Here is a 10,764-nt window from a genome sequence, read left to right as displayed (position 1 = left end):
CTGAACAAGTAGAGTGTTCCAGAAAATTTTGTGCACATAAAAACAGACACTGACAATTTTAAATGACATGCAGAGTGTAAGGGTCTTTTCTTCGTTTTGGAAGAAGTTTAGTCCTTTAGTAATGTGTCCATAATTTTAACTTATTAACTATAACATACTCTAAAGTAACCTAAATCTGCACATTGCAAACATTAGAACACGGATATTTCCACTAAAATGATTCTATAGTTGACTAATAGGGTTTAACAAGTATTACTTTGGAGAGATAAAGTTTTCTTTTGTTAACTGCACAAGAACTGGACATTTATAAAAGAGAAAAAAATCAAGTTATATCTCAGCAAAAATTCTAATCATATGTTCAGTTTGGGAGAATGACCATCAGTGAGTTTGTGTCAGAAATATTTATTCTAAAGGAAAAGTCTTTTAATTTATAATTCTGTGCCTCTGAAGTATTTGTGCCACTATAATGTCAAGCACACCATCACTGACAGTTCTTTGTCTTTCTTTGTGGGAGGGAAGCTGAGGCTGCCTCATAACTCAGTAGACTCTGTATTATAGTATATAAAAATAAGAAAAATAAAAGTCATTACAGAATTCTCTGTCATCCACATCTAATAAAACACAATTCTGGTCTGAAATATAGTAGTAGCCACAGATACAATTTAGAGCTTGCAAGAACAGCCTAGTATCCACCAGTCTGCTTTATATTTGGACTTATGTGTGCATAAAATAATCACACTTGGGTAAAAAAATGTTTTATTAATTATTTTAAAGATACAGTGCTTAAAAATGCCATGATAGTTTCAATACATACCTTGGACATTTCCAAATCTCTTTCCAAGATTTCACAATGGGTGAAATTGTTTTGCACTAGGAAGATGGAATAGGGCATCTTGCAACTCATGATACATTTCGTTCAGCTTAGTTCTTGTGTCCTGTGCAGATAGACTGACAATTAAAACTCATCAATCATACTTTAACATGGATTATATCCCTTGGGTTGAGCCCCAGATCTTCCTCAGCACCTCACACTGTCTCTCATTGGCCTGTTTCAACTCCATCTTAATATTACAGCGAACAAGGGCCTTACATTCTTCCAGCACAACTAGGTTATATGAGGCAAGTTTCCTAATTTGAATCATAACCTCTTGGGTGAAAGTTCCAGTCAAAAACACCTGAGAGACCAGGCCTTTGGCACATGCCCCCAGTGCTGTCACTTTTTGCCCAGTAATTAACATTTCATTGGCAGATGCGTCACCCATCATTTTCAGAAATGTAACAGTAGAACAGCCATCTGGACTGTCCCAAGCTCGTATAAGGGGTTTGGAACAAATCCTTTTCTTTAGCCCACACAAGATCACAAAGGAGCAGTATGGATTCACCTAGTCCATTGGCACGGCCATTGACTGATACAACAATAGGCTTTTTAAATTGAATAAAAGTATTCACAAATTTCTTGAAGGTGTCCACCATTTCAAGCCTTGCTCACTTTCTGTCATTCCTTAAATGTTTCACAAAGTACCCAAAATCAAGACCACAATAAAAGACACTTCCAGATGCACTGAGTAACGCAAGCCTGCTGTCATCTGCAGCAGCCCTATTCAGAGCATTCACCATTTCTTTAATTGCTTCTGTATTCAGTGCGTTTTTTGTCTGTCGATCTAGTTGATAGCAATATCTGGGTGAATCCATCCTCTTTCTTCACTACAATGTCTCTGTATGTGCTGACACTTTCTGTTAGCTTTATGGTGAATTACGTCTTCTTGAAAAAAGATTGCTCTCTGTCGTCATGAGTAACATTTCTTGGGCTACCTTTCAGTCTTGGAACTGATGTGTGTATGTCTGTTGCAATGGCTGCTAATGGGTCTATTAATACCACTATAGCTTTTTGGGGAGCTGAGCCTATGTCCGTGGAAGCAGTAACTGAGCCAGACATCTGAGACATTAGTGGGTGTAGCAGGGTCCTGTTTTCTATTCCAGTGTGTTCTGCACTGGGACCTGACAAAGGGTCCCTGACAGGTTTCCCTTCTGTCACCTTGAAGTCCACCATGTCCTGCTCATCTACCATAATAGGGTCCAGTTTCTCGAGTACCTGAAAGCCGCTCACAGTTTTCTTGTTGTTAACAAGTGTCTTGATAGTTGAATTTACTAGATCCATATTCTTTGTGTGAGAGAGAAGTGAATCTGCCTTTCTCCTGATGTTCTTGCTGGCAGCAAATAACAGGCTGGTTTTGGATCTGTGGTGTTTGACAGTCACCGATGTGCTAGGAGAGCTCTTAGAATAGTTCACATTGGTAGATCTGGAAGTTCTTCCTCTGGTATTGTTTGAAAACATTCTACTTGTTCTGGTACATGCCAGTTTTTTTCTGTTTTCTATCTGTTGTCTGTTAAACTCATTTATACATTTTTCACAGCTCATGAGGTGCTGCTCTGGCTCCCAAGTGTCATCCTGTTTGTTGAAACTTTTCCATGAACCAAATACATTTTCTTTCCATTTTTGTCTTGTCTTTTGTCAACAATAGTTTCAACCTCTAACTCCTGGCAAGATATGAAGGGAGACTCAGGATTGGAGCAGTTGCTGTGCCATCTTTGTTTCAGTTGTGTCTCCACATAGCCACTTCTTTCTGCCTCCAGTGCTTCACCAGGTTCTGCGTATGGATGAGCCACTTCTATTCCGTCACCACTGGTTTATGAAAATTGTGTGAAATAGCAGCTATTCCCTGTGCCTTAGGCTCTCCACCTTTAGTCTCTGGTGGGACAGCTTGGGCTTTGTCTCATGGTGCATGATAGCTTGCTCAGTAGCCTCATGTAGGAGTAACTAAGTCCACAGCTCCTACTCTCAGCTGTAGTGCAGAAAGCTTTCTTCCTGCCTGATGTTCTTTTGTGTTTCTTTGTTTAATTGTGGTTGCTATGATGATTATATTGAACACTATAATGTTATTCCATTTTTAAAGTTACCCTAGCTTACATTCAGTAACATAAAAATCCTTATTCCTGTGTAACTTAACTCCCTTAATTCACTTACTGTGTAACTTAACTCCATTATTTCACTTCTCAAAATTATGCATTGTATGTCAAAAACATCAGTTAGTGGTATTTTTTATTAAATATATTATTGTTTTAAGTTGTGTTGAGAACAAATTATGGAGGTGCACATTGTTAATTTTTTATCTTTTATATTTTTCATGCATTTATCTTTACCTTAATCTTTACTTATTCATACTGCTTTTGAGTGTCTGTTCATTCTACCCTGAAGTACTCCACAAAACCTTTATTAAAGGGTGGTCTACTGGTAAAAGGTGTCCATTTTTATCTGGGAATATCATAATTTATCCCTCACATTTGATGAACAATTTGTTTGATCATAATGTTTAGGTTTGACAGTTTTTTTCTGACTTCACTTGGAATATATTTGTCTACAGCTTTCTACCATCTTAGTTTTCAGATAAGAAATCCACTGGTTATTCAGTGGTTATTCAGATAAGAAATCTACTGGTTATTTTGCTTTCCTTGAAAATCCGCAAAATTATCTTTGTATATGTTTTAGACAGTTTAATTATCAGATAAGCTTGAGTGGTTTTTTTGTTTGTTTGTTTGTTTTGTTTTTGGTGGTTGTTGTTTCTTTTATTTGGCAATTGTTGAACTTATTGGGTATTTATTTGTTGTCTTAAATTGTTATGTTCTTTATTATTATTTTGTTAAATAGTCTCCTTGATTATATATCTCTCCCTTTGAAAGCCCCAAATGCACATGTATGGTGGCTTCATGGTGTCCCTCAGGTTTCTAGGCTGTGTAAAGCTACCTTGAACCTTTCCAGCCTGTGTTGGTGACCACTATGTGTTTGACTGCCCCTAAGGGTGTGTATCACAGTGTGGGGCAAGTTTGTCAGTTGGTCTCGCAAGGCTGATGCATCCCAGATTTCGATTCCTAGACTTCAATTATTGCAGTCTCATTAGTGCACCACAATGTAGCAATCTCTAATTGTGAGGCACACGGAGCTCTTGGTCTCATGGCCAAGAAAATTAAGGAGATGGATGCAAATCGTTTGAAGCAAAACTTTTATAAGTGAAAGTAAAAACCTCTTCACTGTGGAGGTGGAATACAAGTGGTTTACCTACTCTGAGACTGAGGCTTACGGTTTCTAAAGGCAGAGAAGTAAAGAAATGTGCTTAGTGGTCTTGGAGTAAGCATTTTTCGGGTTGGCCCTGAACCTTGGACTTAGATTAATCTGCAAATGAAGTGATGATTTATAGAAGCTACTAAGCTCAGCATTGCAACCTGGCCCTGGACCAAGAAGGAGCTGAAGTGACAGCTTGACCTGAGACCTTGGCCTGGGACCAATCACAGGCTGAAGTAATGTCTCATGGCCACAATAATTAAGGAGGCTGGATGATGCAAATTTCAAGTAGGAAGAAAAGGTTAATAAGCAAAAGAAGAAAACTCTCCACAGTAAAGAGGGGATTTCGAGGGTTTCCAATTATAAAGCTGGGTCATTACTTTTTAGGAACTGGAAAGAATGAAATGTTCTGAGGTGTCTGTGGGCTGCCTTGAAGAAAGCACTACTTCAGCTAGGTTCAGAACCTGGCCTGGGAGAAATGAGAGGCTAAAGTAAAAGCTTTGTCTGGATCACTGGGCTGGGGAAAAGCAGAAGCTGAAGGGATAATTCATAAATGCTTTGCTTGCCTTCAAAGCATGTCCAAAATAGAAAAGAAAAATATTTCATCAGAGCCCACTGGAGCCTACTGTGTATCATGCCCACAATGGGAGGAGTGTGTATTTTCTTGAAGTCTGCTGATTATGTGAATGACAGAGGCACTTATTCCTTTGGCCTTGTCCTCTTATCTCTGGAGGTGTGATTATGTTTTAGGAAAAAATGACAAAGGCATTTTCATGTTCTACCTTGTTTTCTTATTAGTGCAGCTGTGGTTATACCTTTAGGATATCCTCATGTTCAACTTTTTTTAATCGGTGTCTGCAGCCTGAGTTTTCAGGCTGTTCCTGGGTATAAAAAAGTTAATCAAGAACCACTTCTAGATTCCTCATTGTTTTTTCTCTTACGCTTTCATGAAGGTAATTTTGTGTGTTTTGTAGATAAAATAAAGATTGTGTTAAGGGCTTTTCTGTACAGTTTTCCACTTTTGACATGGAATCAAGGTTCACTTTAGAGCACATGTGAAATTTTTGTATTAGCTATGTTCAATCTGTACTTTCTTCTTTTAAAATAAAGGTTTCTAATACAGGAATATATTGTTTTAATTCTTAGAATTCAACATTTGAACAGTCTAGTACTAGGGGTCTCTTTTTCATAGCTGTAAGGTTGTAAAAGATGTTTGACATTTGTCTGCTTTCTGCCATAGAACTCCAAAAATCTTTGCAATCTCCAAATGCTGCCTTTTAATATGATAATGATGATTCAGAGCTACATGCTGGGGTTTGTCAGTGAAAACACAAAGGCATTATTTGAGGGTAGGGATTATAGGGTTCACTCTGCATCATTCCAAAATGACACAGGTGCTGCAGATAATGGCAGCAGCAGCCCATTTAGAGGGGCTGCTTCAAAGATACCAGGTGCAATGAGGGAGGCGAAGCCAGGGCTGTGCACTCCGTGAAACTGCTGGAAACTGAGAAAAGGCAGAAACCACACTTACACCCAAGTTCAATTAACAGGAGCCCCACCTACTCAGGAGCAGTGGCAGTTGCCCCACCACAGATGCAGACTCAGGCATCCCTCAGCTTTCTGAGACCTGGCAAGCCATTTTTCCAACAATGGCCCCGAAGTGCCTGTTCCCATTGCCTGGCCTCTCCCAGCTCCCATGCCCACTATGACATTGTGCAAATGTGCTGTCATCCACAGAGATTCTTGCCTGCTGAAGTGACACCCTAGCGATCCTGTGACAAATGTCATGTTCATCACAAGTGGCCAGCGGATTATTCGATCAGGCTATATAATGGAGCCTCCATAGAAACCAACAGGAAAGGATTCAGAGAGCTTCTGGATAGCTGAAAATGTAGAGAGTTCCAGAAAACTGTGTGCACATAAAAACAGACAACAATAATTTTAAATGTCATCTGCACAGGATAAACATTAAAACGTGGAAATTTCCACAAGGATTGTTCCATAATTCACTAATATGGTGCAAGAAGTTTACTTTAGAGAGATAAAGGTTTATTTTTGTTAACTGAGTAAGAACTAGACATTTACAAAAGAAAAAAAAATCAAGTGGTATCTCAGCACAAATTCCAATCGTATGTTTGGTTTAGGAGAATGATCATCAGTGAATTTTGTGTCTGAAATATTTATCCTAAAAGATAAGGCTTTCAATCCAGAATTTTGTGTCTCTGAGATACGTGTGCCACTCTAAAGTCAAAGGCACCATCTCTGATAATTCTGTGTGTTTTTTTTGTGTGTGGGAGGGGAGTGGAGGCTGCCTGATACCCAGGATATCTCTGCATTCTCGGATATAAAAAAAAAAATTATTTCATAAATCTCTGTCATCTAAATCTCATAAAAACAATTATGGTCTTATATATAGTAGAAGACATAGATAGAACTTAGATTTTGCTAAAACAGTCTATTACTCACCAGTCTGCTTTTATATTTGGGCTTGTGTTTGCATAAAATAATCACAATAAGGCAAAGAAGATTTTTTTATTACTTATTTTAAAGTTGCAGTGCTTAAACATTCCTTGATAATTTAAATACATAGCTTGGACATTTTCAGTTCTCCTTTCAGGCCTCAGCTATGGCTGAAATTGTTTTGGGTTATGAAGATGGATTAGGGTATCTTGCAACTTATGATGTATTTGGTTCAGCTCAGTTCTTGTGTCCTGAGAAGACAGACTGACAATTAAAACTCATCAATTGTATTTTCCACATACATTAACATGGAATTGTTCCCTTTGTCTGAGTCCCAGATTTCCTTTAGTAACTCACACTCTGTCTCTTTGGCTTGTTCCAATGTCATCTTAATATTACTGCATACAAGGGCCTTACATGTCTCCAGCACAACTCAATTACATGAGGCAGAGTCCTTCATTTGTATCATAACCTATGGGGTGAAACTTGCAAAGAAACCTTAGAGACCAGACCTGTGACACATGCCTCCTCTTCTGTCAGTTTTCACCCAGCAATTAACATTTCATTGGCAGACGCTTCACCAATCTGCTTGGGAAATGTAACTGTAGAGCAGCCATCTGCACTCTGTCCAAAAGTCATGCAAGGATTTGAAACCAAGCCTTTTCATTAGGTCACATGAAAGCACAGAGAGGCAGTGTGAATACACCTATTCCAAAGGATGTGCCACTGACTGGTAAAACAAAAGGCTTTTTAAATTGATTGAAAATATTCACCAAGTTCTTGATGGTGTGCAACATTTCAAGGCTTGTTCTGTTTCTGTCATTCCTTAAGTCCTTCACAAAGTACCAAAATACAGACCACAGCAAAAGACACTTCCAGCTGCACTGAACATCATGAGATGGCTGTTACCCACAGCAGCCCTATTCAGAGCATTCGCCATTTCTTAATTACTGCTGTATTCAGAGCATTTTTTTTCTGTTGATCAAGTTGATAGCAATATCTGGGTGAATTCGTCCTCTTTCTTCACTACTATGTCTCTGTTTGTGCTGGCACTTTCTGTTAGCCTTATGGTGAAGTATATCCTCTTGACAAAAGGCTGGACTCTGCCATTATCAGTAGCATTTCTTTGCCCACCTTTCATGCTTGGAACTAATGTATGCACGTCTCTTGTTCCATTGGCTGCTAATGGGCCCATTAAGACCACTATACCTTTTTTGGTGCCTGCGTCTGCAGTCATGGAAGTCATGGAAGTCTGGCTCTCAGTCTGAGCCAGACATCTGAGAAAATAGGGGTGAATCTGGGTCTTTTCTGTATTCCACACTGTTCTGTCCTGCGGTCTGATAAAAACCTGACGACCTTCCCTTCTGCCTCCTTGAAGACCACTATATCCTGCTGATCTCTCTCAATAGGGTCCAATAGGGTCCAGTTCCTGAATGCCACTCACTGTTTTCTTCTTGTTAAAGGGGCTGTGAGGGCAAGTGTCTTTCTCGATATTTGGATTTACTAGCTCCATATGCTTTGGGCTGAAGAGAGGTGACACTGGGTTTCTGCTGACTTTCTGGCTGGCAGCACATAACTGGCTGCTTTTGAATTTGTGGTGTTTGCCAGTAACTAGCATTACAGGAGCATTCTTAGAAAACTTGGGGTTGGTAGATCTAGAAATTCCTCTTCTGGCATTGTTTGAAAAAGTTCTGCTTTTTCTGATCTGTGCCATTTTTTTTTTTTTTCCTTTTCTGTTTTTCAGTCTGTTGTTTGTTAAAGTCATATATACCTTTTTCACCTGTGCTGCTCTGGTTCCCAGGTATCATCCCGTTTCTCCTAACCTTTCCAATATTAAATACTTTTTTCTTTTGAGACGGAGTCTTGCTCTGTCTCCCAGGCTGGAGTGCAGTGGCACAATCTTGACTCTGCAAACTCCGCCTCCTGGGTTCACGCCATTCTCCTACCTCAGCCTCCCGAGTCGCTGGCACTACGGGGCGTCTGCCACCACCGCCCGGCTAATTTTTTGTATCTTGCTTCACCGTGTTAGTCAGGATGGTCTTATCTACTGACCTCGTGATCCACCCGCCTTGACCTCCCAAAGTGCTGGGATTACAGGCAAGAGCCACCGCGCCCGACCTTTCTCTTCTTTTTTTTTCTCTTTTCTTTTCTTTTTTTAAACAGAGTGTTGCTCTATCACTGGGCAGGAGTACAGTGGCACAGTTGGGCAATCTGCCTCACTGCAACCTCCACCTCCAGGATTCATGTGATTCTCCTGCCTCAGGCTCCCAAGTAGCTGAGATTACATGTGCCTGCCACCACACCCAGCTAATTTTATGTATTTTTAGTAGAAACGGGTTTCCGTTGTATTAGCCTGGATTGTCTGGCTCTCCTGAACTCGTGATCTGGACGCCTCTCCCTTTCAAAGTTCTGGTATTACAGGCGTGAGCCACTGTGCTTGACCTCTGTCCTCCCACATTTGTCCTGTCTTTTGTCAACAATATTTCAACCTCAAACACCTGGGAAGCCACGAAGAAAGACACAGGATTGAAGCAGTTGCTGCATCAACTTGTTTCAGTTGCATCTCCACAACCTCACTTCTTTCTGCCTCCGGGGCTTCACCACATTCTTCGTATGGATGAGTCTATTCTGCTTCATCACCAATGGTGTAGTGAAAATTGTGGGAAATAGCAGCTAAGCTATGTGGCCTTAGGCTTTCCACACTTACTCCCTGGTGAGACAGCTTGGGCTTTGTCTCATGGTACATTATAGCTGGCTCAGTAGCCTCAGGTGAGGGTAGCTAAATCCACAGCTCCTACACTCTGGTGTACTACAGAAAGCTTTTACCTGCCTGTTACTCTTTTTTTCTTTTCTTTTCTTTTTGTTTCTTTAATTGTGATTGCTATTATGATTGCACTGAATATTCTAAAGTTATTCCACTTTTAGAGATATGGTAGCTTACCTTCAATAACATACAAATCCCTTACACCTGTATAGCTTCACCCTCATTATTTCACTTATTGAGTTCTCAAAATCTTACCTTTATGAAATGTACGTCAAAAACACAAGTTAGTGATAGTATTTTTATTATGTATAGTAGTGTTTTTAATTACAGGGGAAATAAATTGTGGAGTTGTACATTGTTAATTTTTTATGTTCTATAATTGCTCATGTATTTATCTTAATATATATTCACTCATACTGTTCTTCAGTGTCTGTTCGTTTTACCACGAAGTACCCCATAGGGCATTTTTAAAAAGGTAGTCTACTGGTAAAAGGTCCCCGCTTTTATCTGAAAATGTTATAATTTTTCCCTCACTCATGATGGACAACTTTTTGAACATAAGAGTTCTGTTCAAATGTTTTTCTTACAGCATTTGGAATATGTTCGTCTATTGCATTCTGTCCTCTGAGTTTTCAGGTATCTGCTGATTATTTTTGAGGGTTCTCTGAACACAAGTAGCCACTTCTCTTGCTGCTTTCAAGATTTTCTCTGTCTTTCTCTTAAAGAGTTTATCATATAATTTGCATTTGTTTCTTTGAGTTTCTTCTACTTGGAGTTTATTGAGCTTGATATTATTTAACACTACTGTTTCTAAATAGTCTTCCTGATTCTTTGTCTCATCCTTTCAACTTCCAGTATGTGTAATATGGCTGCTTCATAGCGTCCCACAGCATTTTAGGCTGCGTTCTCATTCCTTTTTTTTTTTTTTTTTTTTCCTATCATTTCCTAACTTAATAGTGTCAACTACCCTTTCTTTGATTTGCTCATATTTTGTTCTTCCCCCGGATCAAGCCTGCTTTTAAATATCTGTAATAAATAAATATGTATTTTATATATATATAGACATTTTTAGGTTTCAAAACAATTTTACTCTTTGTATTAATAATGTTTGTTCATATATTTTGTGCTTCTTTTGTTTATTCTATTAGCTTATTATGAAGCTTAATTTTAAATATTATGTTTTAATAAGACTGCCATTTGGACTGTCTAAAAAAATGTTTCGGAACATAATTTTTTTTCAGTTCTTAAAGTGAGCCATATTTCTCTATTTCACTCTCTGATTTATGATTATGCTGGTGCTGTAAAAGGGCATTTAAATTTAAAATGCTGTAATTTGAAAACAAGGTTTTCTTATTCTGTGGATTGATAGGGTTTTGTGTATTCATTTTACAGCTCTTTCTGTGCTGTAAATCAGTCTTACTGG

The 10,764-nt window shown here is 38.9% G+C and overlaps 1 pseudogene; it reads right to left on the bottom strand.

Moving 5' to 3' along the window:
* Positions 1 to 350: 350 nt before the first annotated feature.
* LOC106995424 (testis-specific chromodomain protein Y 1-like) lies at positions 351 to 8,385 on the bottom strand (annotated as a pseudogene).
* Positions 8,386 to 10,764: the final 2,379 nt, after the last annotated feature.

This window comes from Macaca mulatta, chromosome Y (genome assembly GCF_049350105.2).
Source record: "Macaca mulatta isolate MMU2019108-1 chromosome Y, T2T-MMU8v2.0, whole genome shotgun sequence".
In the NCBI taxonomy this organism is placed as follows: Eukaryota; Metazoa; Chordata; class Mammalia; order Primates; family Cercopithecidae; genus Macaca; species Macaca mulatta.
Note: the sequence above shows the minus strand (reverse complement) of the source record. Positions and strands in the feature narration are given on the sequence as shown.